At 40.3% G+C, this 20,151-nt stretch overlaps 1 protein-coding gene and 1 long non-coding RNA gene across 2 annotated transcripts in view; both read left to right on the plus strand.

Annotated features, from left to right (window-relative positions):
• Window positions 1-20,151, plus strand: part of GAP43 (growth associated protein 43) — a 421,417-nt gene that overhangs the window by 120,008 nt on the left and 281,258 nt on the right. The gene's annotated exons all lie outside the window — the stretch shown is intronic.
• Window positions 6,409-14,804, plus strand: LOC107970729 (uncharacterized). Its single transcript, XR_001713547.4, has 3 exons — window positions 6,409-12,704; window positions 12,840-12,924; window positions 13,085-14,804. It is a non-coding gene; the product is annotated as an uncharacterized LOC107970729 (long non-coding RNA).

Below are 20,151 nucleotides of genomic sequence, written 5' to 3' on the forward strand. Positions count from 1 at the left end.
CCTGTCTTCCATCTCATCATGCTGCACCTGGTAATGCATCCCTGTCATATTCTTCTCAATAAACCTTGTAATGCCTGCTCTTCTTAACACCTGGGGCCTGACCCCTGAGCAACGATCTCAGAAAGATGACCCTGAAGTTTCTTTCGTCTGTTGCAGGATTATCATTATACATCAGTGGGCTTTTCTTTTCCCAGTAGGTAATCAGTTTGGTGGCTACAGAGCCCTGTGGCATGAGGATCTGAATCATATGCCCTGGCTTATCCTGCTGTGAAACTTCATTTAAGGTGTTCACAGTGCAGCCTTCCATTTTCCACCCGTAAAAGACAAATAGTGATGTCATAAAAGCTCCCACCCAGACACACACACACACACACACACACACACACACACACACACACACACACAACCATTTCATGGGCATATTTAAAAGATAAATAGGTATATTCGTGTTGTCAGTCCTGGACCAATCCTTTAGTTGGCTGGATAACAATGTTGGAATTGTTTGGCATGCCATGTAAAGGTGTAGGATTTTTCAGAGAGCTTAGAATGGGCACCTGGTCTTTTCACCACCAGAAGGAGATGGTGACTGCTGAAACTGTCCAAAACAAAATCTTCTCAAGTACACTGTTCTTGCAGTGAGGACATTGTTTTATCCCAACCAAATTCTTCAACTAATCCCATGTTTTCTTGGTTTGTCCTCACAATAGATGAAGGACAGTTGGCCATGATTTCTGGTATAAATGTCTATCTCATAGGCCAGGACCTCCATTAAGTTATTCCTTGGTCTTTTCCCATTCCATGAGCATGGCCTAAATACTGATTGCCAAGTGAATACTCATGTGAATAAAGCAAAACTCTGCCCACAAGAATAACAATACAAGCAGCAAAATAGGTAAAACATGGAGTGGAAAATTATAAGAAAGGAGAAGATGGATGCTAAGATGGGAATGCATGTAATGGAGTAGTATAACAATTCCCTTTTTTTTTTTTTTTTTTTAAAGAGAGAGTCTCACTCTTGTCGCCTAGATTGCAGTGCAGTACAGTGGTGTGATCTTGGCTCACTGCAACCTCTGCCTCCTGGGATCAAGCTTTTCTCATGCCTCAGCCTCCTGAGTAGCTGGGATTACAGGCATGCACCACCACACCCAGCTAATTTTACGTATTTTTAATAGAGATGGTGTTTCACCATGTTGGCCAGGCTGGTCTTGAACTCCTGGCTTCAAGTGATCCACCCACCTTGGCCTTCCAAAGTGCTGGGATTACAGGCGTTAACCACTGTGCCCAACCAAAAAGTTCCTCTTTTTCTTTTGCATTTTTTTTTTACCAGATAGCTTAATAATCAAAGCATGTCTCTCTCTCTCTTTTTTTTTTCTATTATACTTTAAGTTTTAGGGTACATGTGCACAACGTGTAGGTTAGTTACATATGTATACATGTGCCATGTTGGTGTGCTGCACACAGTAACTCGTCATTTAACATTAGGTATATCTCCAAATGCTATCCCTCCCCCCTCCCCCCACCCCACAACAGGCCCCGGTGTGTGATGTTCCCCTTCCTGTGTCCATGTGTTCTCATTGTTCAATTCCCACCTATGAGTGAGAACATGCAGTGTTTGGTTTTCTGTCCTTGTGATAGTTTGCTGAGAATGGTGGTTTCCAGCTTCATCCATGTCCCTACAAAGGACATGAACTCATCCTTTTTTATGGCTGCATAGTATTCCATGGTGTATATGTGCCACATTTTCTTAATCCAGTCTGTCATTGTTGGACATTTGGGTTGGTTCTAAGTCTTTGCTATTGTGAATAGTGCCACAATAAACATACATGTGCATGTGTCTTTATAGCAGCATGATTTATAATCCTTTGGGTATATACCTAGTAATGGGATGGCTGGGTCAAATGGTATTTCTAGTTCTAGATCCCTGAGGAATCACCGCACTGACTTCCACAATGGTTGAACTAGTTTAGAGTCCCACCAATAGTGTAAAATTGTTCCTATTTCTCCACATCCTCTCCAGCATCTGTTGTTTCCTGACTTTTTAATGATCGCCATTCTAACTGGTGTGAGATGATATCTCATTGTGGTTTCGATTTGCATTTCTCTGATGGCCAGTGATGATGAATATTTTTTCATGTATCTTTTGGCTACATAAATGTCTTCTTTTGAGAAGTGTCTGTTCATATCCTTCGCCCACTTTTTGATGGGGTTGTTTGTTTTTTTCTTGTAAATTTGTTGGAGTTCATTGTAGATTCTGGATATTAGCCCTTTGTCAGATGAGTAGATGGCAAAAATTTTCTCCCATTCTGTAGGTTGCCTGTTCACTCTGATGGTAGTTTCTTTTGCTGTGCAGAAGCTCTTTAGTTTAATTAGATCCCATTTGTCAATTTTGGCTTTTGTTGCCATTGCTTTTGGTGTTTTAGACATGAAGTCCTTGCCCACGCCTATGTCCTGAATGGTATTGCCTAGGTTTTCTTCTAGGGTTTTTATGGTTTTAGGTCTAACATTTAAGTCTTTAATCCATCTTGAATTAATTTTTGTATAAGGTGTAAGGATGGAAGAACGTTCCATGCTCATGGGTAGGAAGAATCAATATCATGAAAATGGCCATACTGCCCAAGGTAATTTATAGATTCAATGCATGTCTCTCTTAAAATCTTTTCAAATTGCTTCCATATCATTTTTGTTGAGGAGCTCTCCTTCGAATCTGGTACCAGAGAAAGAGCTTAACCCAGAGTTACCAAACTCTCTTGTGTCTTCATATGTTTTTCATGATACCCCTTGCCAATATTAGAATATTTTTCATGATGCCCCTTGCCAATAAAAATTTATTTATTAACTAGTTGGACCAAAACAACTTAAAAAGTCTTTATGTCCTAGCAACTTAGTGGCTGCTTAAAAATTAATACACATAAATTGAAATAAAGTTTTTAAAAATTTATTTCTTAAGTAAACACAATTGCTTACCAATGGGATGTGTGATTCTACTGCGCAGCTTTGCAATCCTGGCATTCAGATTGGACATTAACACCCTCATGTCCTATTCCACATTGATTTTTACATGGCCTTGCTTTTCATCACCTAGCTTTGCAAAGCAATGATATCATTGAAAAGATAAAATGTCTCTCAGTGCTGATATGAGATTATGAGTGTGCCCCCAGAGAACCTCACCACATAGTTAGGAAACTGTGAGGCTAACTGATGTCAAAGAAAATGACAAATAAAAATATTCATGTTAATAATGTGGGAGGCTATGCGTGTATGGGGGCAGAGGTTATACAGGATGTCTCTTTATCTTCCTGTCAATTTTATGTGTGAATCTAAAACAGCTCAAAAGAAGTCTTTTTTACAAAAGAATATTTACTAACATAGTAATCACCTTGTATGATGAACAAATTGACTTATTATCAGACTGCACAAGTTTGACCTTGTGTAATTATTCCTCTACACTACTATACCAACCCTTCTCAGATAAGCTCACCCTGCATGCACACTCATTCAATTCTTTTTAGAGTGCAAGTTACTCCACCACACTGAGATAATGCATAGTAAAAACAGAATACAGCCAGTTAAATTACAGGTTTGTATCTCAGACTTTAATCCAGGGTATCATGGCTTAATCCAAAACCATCTCTCTTTCTTCCTCTCTTTCATGTCCTTCCTCCCTCTTCCCCCTTCCTCTCTTTAGCTTTACTTGTTTCCTTCATTCATTCACTTTTTTTTACCAATTATATTAAGCATCTATAATATGTTATACAACTGTGCAAAGTACTGGGATCCTGTGCTGAGCAAGGAAGACTTGGTCCCTGTCACATGGGACTTAAAATCCACCTAATGATATACTTATTTATTCATTCAAGCAATGCATACTCATGTCGCACCCACGCCATTTCGGGATCTTAGCAGTCACTGGGGTCACAGTGCTGAGTCACCAGTCAATTGCCCTTGAAATGTCTCAGGCACCGGCTCTTGATTTCCTATTGAAACTCTCTTCTTTTCATCACCCAGACCTCTTTGCTCTCCCTGGGATATGCTGCGGGCTCTTTTTTTTTTTTTTTTTTTGTAGGGGAGGGGTGGTGGGGGTCATCTCCACAGGAACTCAACTCTCAATGAAATTACTTTTCTCCTAATTTCATGCCATTGCTCAGTTCCAATAGAGATGATATACATTGTTTTCCAGTTGGCACCTATCAATTTACTTTTCCTGTAAGCTTCTACTGTTTGTCAGACAATTACTGGTATAGCTGTGATAACTATACTTACAAAATACAGCAATATGCTTAAGGGAAACATTATTCTTTAAATAAAAAAGTTGTCTTAATCACAACACACAGGATTGGAAGCCTCTTTTCATAATAGTAATAATAATAGTAATATTTAACATATATGATCAAATTGTAATTACATGATATTCTTGCAATGTAGTCATTGATTTGTTAATTTGTTCTTTCATTTATTGTGTATTTATTGGAATATGCTTCAGATATGCAAGTAAACAGACAATTCCTGCCCACTGGGGCTCATAGTCTAGTCAGAAAGATAGAAAATGAAGCATATACAGTATAATAAGTGACTGCATGGAAACATTTTTAGGAACTATAGTTACTGGTTAAATACTAAGCATGCAGCGACACACTATTGTTACACAAGATTTTGTAATGACATAGAAAAACATTAAATCATACATGAAGTAAAAAAGTATAAAACAGTACGTACAATGTAACAACAACCAAAAAACTACTGGAAATACATATACCACAATATCAATAGTAATTATTCCTAAGTGATAGAATTGTAAATTATATTCATATTGAAAATTTTAATCTTCTAGATCAGCACTGTCCAATAGAAATATAATGTAAGCTATATAAAATAAATTAACATTTTCTAGTAGCTACGTTTTAAAAGTAAAAATATATTTTTATATTTTATTTAACCCAATGTGTCAAAAAATATTAAACATGTAGTCAATATAAACTCTTGTAATGAGGTGTTTACATTTCTTTTGTTCATAAGTCTTTGAAATCAGATACCATACCACTTATGAACCATAATCAATGGTTATGATCATTTGAGATCATAAGACATCACTTATGATCTCATAAGTGAGATACCATCTCACGCCAGTCAGATTGGCAATTATTAAAATGTCAGGAAACAACAGATGCTGGTGAGGCTGTGGAGAAATAGGAACGCTTTTACGCTGTTGGTGAGAGTGTAGTTCAACCATTGTGGAAGACAGTGTGGTGATTTCTCAAGGATCTAGAACCAGAAATACCATTTGACCCAGCAATCCCATTACTGGATATATAACCAAAGGATTATAAATCATTCTACTATAAAGACACATGCACATGTGTGTTCATTGTAGCACTATTTACAATAGCAAAGACTTGGAACCAACCCACATGCGCATCAGTGATAGATTGGATAAAGAAAATGTGGCCCATCTACACCATGGAATACTATGCAGCCATAAACATGGATGAAGCTGGAAGCCATCATTCTCAGCAAACTAACCCAGGAACAGAAAACCAAACACCACATGTTTTCACTCTTAAGTGTGAGTTGAACGATGAGAACACATGGACACAGGAAGAGAAACATCGTGTACTGGGGCCTGTTGGGGGATGGAGGGCAAGGGAGGGAGAACATTAGGACAAATACCTAATGCATGTGGGGCTTAAAACCTAGCTGGCAGGTTGATACGTGCAGCAAACCACCATGGCACATGTATACCTATGTAACAAACCTGCATGTTCTGTACCTGTATCCAAGAACTTAGAGTAAAATTTTAAAAAAAAATCAGATGTGTATTTTCAATTCAGAGTAGCTGCACTTTAAGGGCTCAGTAGCCACAAATGGCTAATGGCTATTGTTAAGACAGAAAGTTCTAAATGTTCTACAATGAACTTGTATTCCATTTATTATAAGGAAAAGCAAACAGTTTTTTAAAAACTGCTGTTGGAAAAGGAAAGAATTAAATGACAAAGGTACTATGTGTGTAATAAGAGGGGAAATGAAAGTCTGTCTGTCTGTTTGGAAGTTAAGTTGAAGCAGAGATTAAAAAGATGAGTAAGATTTTGCCAAATAGGTAAGAGGGTAAAAAGAGTGTTGCATGTATAGGGAATGTAGCTTCTTCAAGGCTACAGAGATGAGATCAAGATTGAGGAACTGCAACTTTTTTGGGGACCTGCAGTAGTTCCATGTGTCTGGAACATTTGGTGATGAAGTGATGGCAAGAATGAAGCTTCATAGACATGTGTGGCAAATGATCAAGGACCTTGTAAGTCACAAGGAAATTTGACTCAATGGAAAGCCACTGAAGGGCTTTGAGCATGGGCATGACATGATTATGCATACATATATATATATAACATGCACATTTTAAAAAAAGATATAATATTGACAGTACTGGTCAAGATAAAAGTGGAAAGGTAGAGGCAAAGAAACTAGTTAATGCCCAATGTTAAAGGTGACAGAAAGTAAGATATTGTGGAGGTGAGATACCATGCACTGGTGTTTAATTGAGAGAGAAAAAAGTAACTTATAAGATAATTCTTAGGTTCTAGGGAAAGCACTAAATGTAAGTTTGGAGCTGGCCTGAGTGCCAGGAGGGTAGTGGTGTGTTTGTTCACCAAGCATGGGAATACCAGGGAAGTAATACATTTCTGGGGAAAGTCAATGAATTCAGATTTATGATGAGTGAGGTTCAGGTGCCTCTTAGACATTGAGGTGGACACATTCAGGAAAAGGATAAAAATGGGTCAGGAGACCAGGAAGAAGTCTTGTCTCTACTTTTTGTTGTTATTGTTCATTTTTCATTCATTTTTCCAGATCTCTAGTCCACTCTAATTCCCTGACATATTACTAATGATACTCTGCCATCTTTTTCCTTTTTCTCTTACAGATTCTCCATAATTCTTTCATTCGCCTTTCAATCTCTGTTTATATACCAGTAACAATAATCCATAAAATTTACTGGATGCTTACAATGTGCCATGCTGTATTTAAGTGCATTGTATGAATCATCTCATTTATTCCTCATAACAGCCCTTTACAGGGTTTTACAGGTGAAGAAACTGAGGTTCAGAGAACTTGGAGTAGTTTGGCATGGTCCCATCTCTGGTATGGGTGGAGCTGGAATTCAAACTCAGGTGACTTGGCGTTCTCTAATGACTCTCAACTTTATGTCTTAGGCCTAAGGTAATTCTGTATCAAGTGCTTCTCTTAAACTCCATATTTGTATGTTGAAGTTCTTATTGGGTATTACTACCCTTTGGCGGTTGCCATTGTAAGAAAAACCCCTTCCTGATCTCGCCTTACCCATCTGGTTTTATCCTGTACCTCTCTCCTTCTCACACTCTACACTTGGGCTCTGCTGAACTACTGGCAGCCGAGCAAAAACACATACAGTAATCGATCTCATGGCACCCCACATATATCCATTCTTTGAGATCAAGGCATACATTTCCACAGATGCCAGGATTGTTGGTTGTTGCCCACTTATAGCTGAGAATTTCTGGGAGAATTGCCCTCCACCAGCAGGAGGTACCAGGCACAAAGTTATACCCTCAACCCATGTGAGCAGCCTGTATTACATGACTGATTGGTGCAGGAGTATAAGGCCCAGTCCTATTTCATCCAAGAGGGACAACTCTGAGGCTACTGCAGCTCAAGAGCTTCTCCCATAGAATCGGCTGAGTCCTCTGTTGGAACTCCACTGCTGTTTTAACTTCTTCCTCCACCTTATCGTGCTCCCTTCACTCTCTGACAAGTGGTTTTCTTTCCAAGAGCCCTCTCCATAAATATGCATTCAAATATATACCCCACAGTCTGTTTCCTGAGAAGTCTGACCTAAAACAGTTGGTACCAGAGTGGTGCTAGGCAGTGGCTCTAAAATGAGATTTTGGAGCTATATTACTCTTTGGCTGGCTGGTGGTTAGGACCTCATTACTGGTGGTAGGTGAATTTTGATAGCTCATGGAATGCTGTAGCAAATGTTAAATCTTTCATCAGTAGCAAACTGAGATGGAATACTGAAAGGGAATGTCCTGATGGGTGTACTGCCTCAGACATTTGAAAAATTCTAGGAAAGAAGTAATTATAAAGACTGTGGATTCAGATGGCTTTGGCTGAGTGCTGTCACGTCATTAGAGAAAAGCAATGAAGAACTGAGATTGATTAATCTAACACGTATAGCAAGGAGTGAAAGCCAGAAGGCCTGAGCATAGAAACCCTGAGGACCAAAACCAGAAATGGTTTTAAAGTATAGCAGAGCTCCAGAGAAGAAGGATATGTCAGCCCTGACAAATCTGCTTCATCAAGGTCAGGACCTTAATTGGAAAGCAGTGAAGCTCTGAGACTTGGGATGGGGTCAACTGGGTTTGTGCACTTAAAAATCTTGAATCCTTAGTTTCCTCTGAACTCACAGGAGTACCTTATTCCTTCTTGTTAAAAGCCATCTCTTCCCCTTTTCTTGCAATATTATATGATAACATATGCTACATTTCCCTTTCCCTTTACCCACTACCTATCTTCACTTTTCCTCCTGGCTATCAGACCAATAACTAGTCACCACATAATTGGCTAAGTGTTTGGTTGTCTCCTAGGGGAGGAAAGGAACTACATCCTAAAGCTGCAGGACCTAGCCAACATGTATCAGCAGAAACTGGGAGAGAATATATAAGAATTGATCCTGAGGTCTTGGATCAAGGTGGGGTGGGGTTACAACATAAATTTCGATAAAGGAGAACAAATTCATATGATAACTCTCTCTATCGACAGAGCATTTTAATACCTTGTCAAGGATCCAATGGACAGTGCTAACAGGCTGTTGGAGTGACTCTTAGAAGCTTGGAAAAAGATATGGCTCATACTAAGTACATACTAACTAAAACTGTCAGAACTTCCATAGCACACAGTAAAAGAAAGGATCAAAATGTTCAGGGGAATGGTTATGCTAGAGTGGCTCAACTATGTAAAGCAGTAAACCCATCTGCTAACCATGTTTCACTTAAGGGTCCACATGGTATTATCAGAGTGATAAAGAATGTACAGATGAGGCCAAGCACAGTGAATTCACACCTGTAATCTAGTGCTTTAGGGGGCTGAGGTAGGAGGATCACTTGAGGCCAGGAGTTTGAGACCAGCCTGGGAAACATAGTGAGACCCCATCTCTACAAACAAAACAAAACAAAACAAAAAAACAAAACAAAAAAACAAAAAACAAAACAAACCAACAAACAACCAAAAACATAAAAATTAGCCAGGTGTAGTGGTGCATGCCTATAGTCCTAACTAGTCGGGAGGCTGAGGCAGGAGGATCACTTGAGCCTAAGAGTTCAAGACTTCAGTGAGCCATTATTGCACCGCTGCACTCCAGCCTGAGTAACAGAGTGAGACTCTGTCTCAACAACAACAAAAAAAAGTGTGCTGCTGAGAGGGGAACTAGCATAAATGAGGAACTCAGTGGTGGCCATCCTCTGTAGACCAGAGCTGACAGTAGAAGATGCTGTTATAGAACTGGGAATCTGATAGCAATAAAGAGGATGCCAAAATAACAGAGGTCAGGTAGTAGCATTTAACTGTTGGTTGCAAGGTGATCACCATTACGATAATAAATGATCAGTCTGAGTAACAGTCCATGGAGGTGGTTAATGGAACTTAGTGTGCCTATGGGCAGCCAACAAGAGTATGCCTCATGAATGCAATCAGATAATTCAAAGGTGGATAAAAGGAGGTTGAGGGTACTTACCTCAATAAAAAGTCAAAATCCCTTGTCTAATTTCTGGAACCTCAGTTCTCAGTCTCAGATTGTACTACTTGGTGGAGAGGTCAGTTTTCTAGGAAAAAGACACTTGTAACTCCATGTTAAACATATGTGATAATGATTCCCTCAGTCCTTCCTCAAGGTACCTATGACTACTTGGATAGTTGTGCCCTGGGAAAGTGGAAATATCCAGTCATTTTGAATAGTGTTGTACACTGGGTCTAAGCTGATGTTGGTATCCAGGGACCTAAAACACCATTGAGCCCTCAAAGCAGGATATAGGGACCAATCGATAAATGGAGGCCTGGCCCAGTTCCATTTCACAGTGAGTTCACTAGGTCTATGGACTCATTAGATGATCATTTCTCTGGTCCTTAAATGTAAAATTGAAATAAGCATACTTGGTAGTTGGGAGAACTGCTGTATTTGTTCTTTGGCCTTTGGACTGGCATATCGCTCTACCAACTGGTTAAGATGACAGTCATATCTGGGAGCAATCGAATGGACTAATTAGTGGTACCATATCCTCCATTCAAATCACTAGTCTAGATTCTACAAAACAAACAAACAATAAAAAACAGGTAGACTTTTGCAGATACTAAGGGGGTAGTATCCCTAATTACAACTGCTGTGCTGAGGTGCCTTCACTAGAACACATTAACACAGCCTCATATCCATGATATGTGGTCATTGATCTGAAAAATGTGTTTTCATTTCCATCCTTTTCAGAAAGAAGAATCAGAAGCAGTGTGTGTTCATATGGGATGGGCAGCATATAATGGTTTTGCCCTGTGCTATGTTAACTAAGGCTCTTTTTCCTGTAGAACATTATCTTGGTCCACTGTCTCAATGCCATCATGTTAATTGGACTGGATGAGGAAGAAATGGCAAGTGCATTGGAGGTTTTGGTAAGACACATACATGTGCTCCAAAGAACAGGAGATGCATCTAATGAAGATTCAAGGACCTGACGTATCTGTTTTTAGGAATATAGCCATTTGGGACATGCCAGAACAGCTTTTTGAAAGAAAAGGACAGTCTAATGCCTCTCATGTTGTGCACCCCTAAGAAAGAAGCACAGCTTTTTAAAGCCTTATTTGGGTTCTAGGGACAGCATATTTCATACTTGGAAATACTGTTCCAACTCATTCGCCAAGTGACACAAAAGATTACCAACTTCATTTGAGACTTCAAGCAAAAAAGAGCTCTCCTACGTGATTTGCCACCGGAACTTGGTAGATGGAAAATATGGGAGCTCAACTGACCATGCAGCCAGAATTGCCCATCCTAACTTAGGTATTTCCAACCTCCATCAAATCATAAGGTTGAGCTAAACCAATAGCAATCCATTGTAAGATCGAAGTGATATATCTGGAATTGGGAATTGGCAGAGACAAAAGACAGAAGTTAAGTTTCAGAGGGCACGGACCTCCAGATAACCTACCATTGTTATGCTATCACCTTTCCCTAAGCTCACCCCTGTTATACTGTCACCTTTCCCTAAGCTCACCCCTGTTATACTGTCATCTTTCCCTAAGCTTACCGTTATACTGTTGCCTTTCCCTATAGCCACATAGGCATCCCTTTTGACTGACTGACAAAGGAAGAAAAAGTTACACCTGGGTCATGAATGGGTTGGCTCTCTATGGGGGTCCAAGCTGAGAAAGCACTGTTGCTACTCTACAGTTCCACGTTTGGTGTGAGTAGATATTCCATAATATTTCTGTAAACCTTCTGATGGTGTCCCTGAGAGACAGCAATGAGGAGTAATACTCTCAATGTTTAGAGAATCAGATGGTCACAGCCATTTTTATGGCTGGAGGTAAGAATAAATAGGAACTTACAGGAAGTAACCTCTTGTTTGGCTGATTGGATGGGGGCTTGGAAAAAGAGCGATAGAACGATCATAGAAAAAAAGATCTGGGAAAGAGGCGTGTGCCTCTGCCTGTGGCTGTAGATTGGAAGTTTGAATGTCTTTGCATCTCATGGCACTGCCCACAAGGAAACATTCACCAAGAATGAGGCATTAAACAGCCGTGTAGACAGCATGACTCAGCCAGTTGATGTCATCAGCATTTCATTGCCCAATGCTGGCCTGATGGATGCATGAAGAAACTGATCATTGCTGAGGGATGGGCTCAGTGGCATTTATCCTCACTAACCAAGGCTGATTTAGGTATTGTTCTCCAACTGCATCTAGCTGCTGATTCCCCAGCTTGCTAGCAAAAGAGCTCATTACTGAGTCTCTGATACAGCAAAATCCCTCAGGGAAACCAACCAGCCACTCAGTGGCAAGTTGATTACACTGGAACCTCTCTATCCTGGAAAAGGTAGTGATTCATCTCGACTGGAAAAGTCACATATTGTGGTATGAGTTTCCTTTTCATACCCCAAGGCCTCAGCTAGCACCATCAGAAGAACGGAATATCTACCCACACCATATATGGTGGAACATAGCCTCAGACCAAACAACAATGTTGTAGGAGTGTACACATAACCATGTATCTATTGGGTCTGTTACATTCTGCACCACTCTGAAGTTGCAGGTCTGAAAGATAGTGGAATTGACTTTTGAAGGAGCAGCTTAGATACTGGCTTGAAGATGATACCTTGCACAGATGAGGCATTATCTTTCAGGATGTAATATATACCCTAAATCAAAGACCCTTTTACAGTTCTATTCTCCAGTGGGTCCAGGATGGCTCTACTTATCATCACTACCAGTGAATGACTCAGTTGAGAAATGTTTCCTCAATAATGCATGTTTTGGTTCTGTGGATTCTAAACTAGGTTCTGGATTCTAAAGTGGAAATTGTTTTACCAGGGGGCCCAGTAAGAGTCCCATTAAACTTTAAACTACGGCTACTGTAGGGTCATTTAAGTTTCTTCATGCCAAGAGTCCAGTAAGCAATAAAAGAAAACAATGTTGGTAGAGGTAATTGATTCCGGCCATTAGGAGGCCATCCTCCTAATGGCCTCCTAGGGGTACTCAGTGGGGTCTGGAAAGCATAAGTTTGGTTGTCAGGTTATCTACTGGATCATGTCTTGATACTTTCCTGATTTTTTCAAGAAATGGACAAGTACAGCAGCCACAGTATGGTGTGGTTACCAGAAGCCTAGGAACTCAGGGATGACTGTCTGGGTAACCCCACCAGGTAAGCCATCTAGACCATCAGAGGTGCTAAATTAGGGTCAAAACAATCTGGAATAGGTTGCAGAGGAGGGAGAAAATGAGTTTCAGTTTCAGCTGTAAAACCAGCTATATTGGCAAAAGCTATATGTATAGTTCATGCTACTCATCTTTCTTTTGTAAAGTTTCCCAGAAAAAGAGACCAACCAGAAACTTGAAGGAGCTCTTCCCAGATGGAATAAACTTACCGTGTGAATCACGTGAATCCAAGGGATGCAAGGATTGGCCTATACTGGATTGGATGCTCTGGTATACTACTCAGATTTCCTCTTCAGAACTAATGCATTTATCCCCCAGCTACGAAATTGTTGGCTGCTGGCAGTCTATAGCTAATGCAGTCACTGGAAATTATCCTTGGTTGAAGGGACCTAACTTGTCCAAGTCTACACCTATTTCCAGGAATAGTTCAATCCATTGACTTGTTGATGCAGGACTACACAGGTCAAGCCTTCTTGTTTTGATGTGGACAAATCTGAAGGGATATCCCAGCTCCAGACCTCTCATAGGTCTGAGCTAAAGAGACCTCATAGGTCTGTGTCAATTTCTGTCTTTACCCAGTCCTGCTTCTCTCATTCCTTTATAGGTGTTGTTCTGGAACTTCCTAATAAACCAACTGCATGCAAATATCTGCCTCAGAATTTGTTTTCTAAACAGACTTCTCCTAAGGTAGAAGGAAAACTCTCCCTGCTTGCAGGCCTTTCAACATGCTAACTACTAGGAGCATCCTCATCCATCCTCCTGAGCTTTACCTAATCCAGTGACTTCTTTTGATTACACAGAATTCTTCCCAGGAGTCTCTAAAAGACAATAAAACCAGGATGTAACCCTTGGAAGATTGATACATAAGAGTAGGTAGGAAAAGAAGTAGGTACAAGGATAGAGGGAAAGATAGGCTGGAGATGAGAAAAGTTCCCTTAAAACGTTGCAGAACCAAGAATGCAGGCATGTCAAGGTGCTGATGTGCTGAAAGGTTAAACAGTAGTTTTGACTATGGGTGTCACATTTTAGCTGTCCTCCTTCCTCTACTTCAACCACAGCCTTTGTGGGTGGCCAATAACCTATGTTATGACCTTTCACACTTAACCTTTAATAACCACTCTCTTTGTAGTTGGAATAATCAGATTCTCTCTCTTCCTTTTCTTGAGAATTTGATTTAGGAAATGTGAAAATGGCAGAGTTAGCAGTGGAAGAAGAGTTGAAAGAGACTATGTAGTTAACCATGCATGAGGTTGAGCCTAGGCAATGAAAGCAGAGACTGTAATTTAAACTCAGGTCCAACAAATGCAAGTGGCTTGGAGAGGAGGTTGAAATGGATGGGCAAAGAAGTGGAGGCCAAGTGAGAGAGAGATTCATATAGTCCATGAAAATGTAGCAGGTATAAAGTGGGGGCTCCCTGAAGCTACCCTCTCTCTAGTTCTGCTTCCAGCTCCGATTAATGTCTCGGTTGTTATAACAGACTCTCTTCTTCTTCTTCAGAAAACCTGAATAAGACATTGTTCTTTGTGATTAAGGAACCGAACTAAAACAGAAGCCAGGGGAAGAACACATGTTTTCTTTCTCCCAATCAATGCTCTCTCTACTGAATCCTCTGTCCATTGTACCTGCATAGGCCTCCTTCTCTACCACCTGACCAATATTCCCTATACAGCCTACATAGTGGGAGGAGGGAGGCAAATGGTCCATGAGATATAATTCATAAAATCTATACTAATTATGCCATAAGGTGACTGTCTCAAACAACCAGACTAACTCATTGCCAGTTTTTTAAAAGTATTCTAATCCTATGATGACTCTGTTACTGAATAAACATATTACCAATCATCCTATTTGTATGGGTAGGGCTGAATTTTCTTTCCAACTATATGTTTTATATATGTCTAAATAAAGGAGTAGACCACAAGAGTGAGAGCTCTAATAGGTGACTAATAACTTGTTTCCTTTTGGTAGCTTAAACTGGAAGAATTTAACTCAGCTCTGCATCAGACAGGGTTCAAACAGAGGAGTAGAATTAGTAGGATATTACATTAAGAGATTTATTGCAAAAAGAATGGGCTTATATGATTGTGGAGGCTGGCTCAGCAAGTCTGAAATCTATAGGGCAGGACATTAGGAAGGACAGGCTGAGAACTCTCAGGCATGTGTTGAAGCTGCTGTCCACAGGAAGAATACCTTCTTCATCAGGGAAGATGCTCAGCTTTGCTCTTGAGACCTTTCAACTACTAGAGTCATGGTTAGGCATGATGGCTCATGCCTGTAATCGCAGCACTTTGGGAGGCCGAGGCAGGCGGATCACCTGAGGTCAGGAGTTAGAGACTAGCCTGTTCAATATGGCAAAACCCTGTCTCTACAAAAAAATACAAAAATTAGCTGGGCGTGGTCGCATGTGCCTGTAGTCCCAGCTACTCAGGAGGCCGAAGAGAGCATGAGTCAGGAGCATGAGAATCGCTTGAACCTGGGAGGCACAGGTTACAGTGAGCAGAGATTGTGCCATTGCACTCCAGCCTGGGCAAAAGAGCTAGACTCTGTCTTCAAACAAACAAACCAAAAGCAAACCAAAAACTAAGAGTCAGGCCTACCCAAATTACCTGGGATAATCTCCCTTATTTAAAGTCAATTTATTATGGGCTTTAATCACATCTGCAAGATACCTTCACAGCAACACTTAGATTATTGTTTAACGGAATAACTGGAGACTGTAGCCTAGACAGGTTGACATATCAAAAGATCATCAAAAACACCATGGGGCCAAGTGTGGTGGCTCATGCCTATAATACCAGCATTTTGGGAGGTCAAGGTGGGAGGACGGCTTGAGCCTGGAAGGTCGAGGCGGCAGTGAGCTGTGATTGTGCCACTGCACCCCAGCCTGAGTGACAGAGTAAGACCTTGTCTCAAAAACAAGCAAACAAACAAAAGACAAAATGAACAAACAAACCAACCACAAAACCACCATGGAATGGGCTACTGTGTAAATCCAAAATGTTATCATTGTTAGGAAAAGAAATAGTACTTTTACTTCTCTAAATTGCAAATTTCTCTGAAAAAAAAGCAAATTTGATTTGACTGATTGTTTTATTTGATTAATATTTACTTATTCATATGCCAATAATGCACTGTACTAGCCACTCTCATTCATCTCATCAGCAAATCCTGTCAGGGCTGCCTTCAAAATATATTGAAAAGCAACCTTCCTTCCTTCTTTCCTCCCTCCCTCCCTCCCTCCCTCCCTCCCTCCCTCCCTCCCTTCCTTCCTTCCTTCCTTCCTTCCTCCCTTCCTTCCTTCTTTATTTTTATTATTACCATCCTGGCCCAAGTCACTATCTTCTCCTGTCTGAATTATCGTAATAGTCTCCTTAGCTGGTCTCCCTGCTTTCCACGTAATCCCCAATACAATTTCATGTCCATATTGCAGCTAGTGTAATCCTTCTAAAACTCAAGACACACCGTATTATTCCTCTGGTCAAGACCTCCAAAGGATTCCTTTATCACTCAGACTACAAGTCCTTCTATAGACCATGCATCCCTTCATGGTCTGAGCCCACTACCCAACACTTGTCACCCAGCTCTCTCACCCTCCTTTACTCTATTTCAGTAATCTTCACTTTTGCTCCATCGCCCAATACATATTCCCACTGCAGGGCTTTTGCACAGGCTATTCCCTTGTTCCATATGAGAAATCTGTTCTGTTTCCTCAGCACAATTGTCACCTTTTCGTGGAGGTCTTCCTTGGTCATAATAAATTTCATTCTCTTGACATTTATTATCATCATGCTCTATCTCCTTTCCCCATTTTATTCTCCTTTACTTCTAACACTTTTTTACATATTAGGTGTTATTATTATTTGTGTTTCCCCATTAGACAACAGAGACTCAGTCTGCTTTGTTTACTGCAGTGCCTAGAACAGTACCTGGAATGTGGCTGGCGTTCAAAAAATATTTGATGAATGAATAAAAGAGAGAAAATGTGTACTTGTAGAGAGAGCTAGAAAAAAATCAAAATCCTCCTTTCTGAGCACTTTGTAGTGCTTTTTTGTTGAGAAAAAAGTCCTTCTCCGTATCAAATTTGGCAGGAATTCTCCTTTTTTATCCTTTTAAAATGGCATTGTGCTGTCATTTCTCCCATGACCATTCATTGAATGGGTGTTTCTATGGTTACAGTGTTATTTCTAGTCAGAATCCTGTTGAGGAGAAACCTGAATTTGGTGGTTCAGTAAGTCAAGATTCCCTTGACATAGTATTAAGATACATATGGACTTTCACAAATCAGCTTCCTGCCTCATTTAGCAAATTAGCTGGAGAGGTGGAAAGACATATTTAGGGTTCAACTCCAGAGTTCTGAAAAATGTTGCTACCTGAAATAGACAAAATGAATTACCAATAGGTTTGCTCAGCAGTGATGGTCCCAGGGAAATCAATCCAGCTTTACCTTGCCTCACACCAGTGGGCATTTAGTTGTCATCATGGTCTCCTCTTTATATCCAACCAAGCTGGATTCTTTAGGCTGCTCATTCTTTCTGTTCTATTCTGGAGATAGGAATTAAATTATAGGCAAGTGTACCTCTTCAGACTAATTTGTGAGTTCACCCCAGAAAACAAGTGAAGTATGCCTAATGTTGACATGCAATGGGTACAGGGGGATCTGGCTGTGTTAGTACAGCACAAAGGAGTTAACCATATGACTGAGACACACGCCTGAGCTCCTTACGCTCAATTTCTGTATGCATAGCTAGCGTGAAGAACCACTGAGAAGATAGAAATTTTATTTCCATGTTTGTCTCATTGTGTGTGTGTGTGTGTGTGTGTGTGTGTGTGTTTGTGTGTATCCGTTTTGCTTTGCTGTAAAGAAATACCTGAGACTGGAGAAGCTATAAAGAAAGGAGATTAATTTGGCTCTCTGTTCTGCAGGCTGTACAAGTATGGCACCAGCATCTTCTTGGCTTCTGGTAAGGCCTCAGGAAGCTTTTGCTCATGGCAGAAGGCAAAGGGGTAGCAGGCCATGTCACAGGGTGAGAGAGGGAGGAAGAGAGAGAGGAAGAGGTGCCAGGCTATTTTCTGTTATTGTTTTTGATATAGGGTCTCGCTCTGTTGCCCAGGTTGGAGTGCAGTGATCTCACCTCACTGCAACCTCTGCTTCCCAGGCTCAAGAGATCCTCCCATCTCAGCCTCTTGAGTAGCAGTACACCCGTAGTCCGCTGGTGTGTGCCACCACACCTGGCTAAATTTTGTATATTTTGTAGAAATGGGGTTTTGCCATGTTGTTCAGGTTGGTCTTAAACTCCTAAGCTCAAGTGATCCTTTCACCTCAGTCTCCCAAAGGGCTAGGATTACCAGCGGGAGTCACTGCACCTGGCCACTAAGCTCTTTTAAGCTACTAGTTCTTGCTTAAACTAAGAGAACAAGATCTCACTCATCACTGTGATGTGGGTACCAAGCCATTCATATGGGACCTCCCTCTTCCATTACCCAAACATCTCCCCCTAGGCCCCCACCTCTAACATTGGGGGTCACATTTTAACATGAGAATTGTAGAGGACAAACATCCAAACCATGTGTGTGTGTGTCCCTTCTTCCATCCTGGTTCCTCTGCTTCTCACTCATCTCCAGTATGGCTCTTATTGCTCATAATCTTCCCAGTGTTAACCATATACAGTCCTATCCTTATCAAAGTATGAAAATGTGGAAACATTTCAGCTATATAGGTATCTTTATATAATCTTTAAAATAAGGAATGTTGCAGAATGCAAATTAATTTGCATATATCTGACCTAATTAAAACAACTTTTTAATGTCTAATGCCAGCTTTTTGTAAGGAATTCAAAGCCAGTGTCAACATAATTACCAAAAAGTAATTTAGATATTTCAAAATATGGCAAGAGAAGTTACAATTTTAAGGCATAGAGCAACATACTCTTTTTTTAGTGTAATTTTCTTTTTTTTTTTATTATACTTTAAGTTATGGGGTACATCTGCAGAACATGCAGGTTTGTTACGTAGGTATAAACATGCCATAGTGGTTTGCTGCACCCATCAACCCATCATCTACATTAGGTATTTCTCCTAATGCTATCCCTCCCCTATCCCTCCACCCGCCGAAGACCCCAGTGTGTGATGTTCCCCTCCCTGTGTCCATGTGTTTTCACTGTTCAGCTCCCACTTATGAGTGAGAACAGGTGGTGTTTGGTTTTCTGTTCCTGTGTTAGTTTGCTGAGAATGATGGTTTCCAGCTTCATCCATGTCCCTGCAAAGGACATGAAGTCATCCTTTTTTATAGCTGCATAGTATTCTGTGGTGTATATATGCCACATTTTCTCTATCCAGTCTATCACTGATAGGCATTTAGGTTTGTTCCAAGTCTTTGCTATTGTGAACAGTGCTGCAATAAACATATGTGTGCATGTGCCTTTATAGTAGAATGATTTATAATCCTTCGGGTACATACCCAGTAATGGGATTGCTGGGTCAAATGGTATTTCTGGTTCTAGATCCTTGAGGAATCACCACACTGTCTTCCACAATGGTTGAACTAATTTGCACTCCCACCAACAGTGTAAAAGCGTTCCTATTTCTGCACATCCTCTCCAGCATCTGTTGTTTCCAGAGTTTTTAATGATGGTCATTCTAACTGGCGTGAGATCGTATCTCATTGTGGTTTTGATTTGCATTTCTGTAATGACCAGTGATTATGAGCTTTTTTTCATATGTTTGTTGGCCGCATAAATGTCTTCTTTTGAGAAGTGTCTTTTCATATCCTTCACCCACTTTTTGGTGGGGTTATTTTTTTTTCTTGTAAATTTGTTTAAGTTCTTTGTACATTCTGGATATTAGCCCTTTGTCAGATGGATAGATTGCAAAAATTTTCCCCCATTCTGTAGGTTGTCTGTTCACTCTGTTGATAGTTTCTTTGACTGTGCAGAAGTTCTTTAGTTTAATGAGATCCCATTTGTTAATTTTGGCATTTGTTGTCATTGCTTTTGGTGTTTTAATCATGAAGTATTTGCCCATGCCTATATCCTGAATGGTATTGCCTAGGTTTTCTTCTAGGGTTTTTATGGTTTTAGGTCTTACGTTTAAGTCTTTAATCCATCTTGAGTTAATTTTTGTATAAGGTGTAAGGAAGGGGTCCAGTTTCAGTTTTCTGCATATGACTAGCCAGTTTTCCCATCAATCTACCATTGACTTTCTTCACAGAATTAGA

Source organism: Pan troglodytes, chromosome 2, assembly GCF_028858775.2.
Source record: "Pan troglodytes isolate AG18354 chromosome 2, NHGRI_mPanTro3-v2.0_pri, whole genome shotgun sequence".
Classification (NCBI taxonomy): Eukaryota; Metazoa; Chordata; class Mammalia; order Primates; family Hominidae; genus Pan; species Pan troglodytes.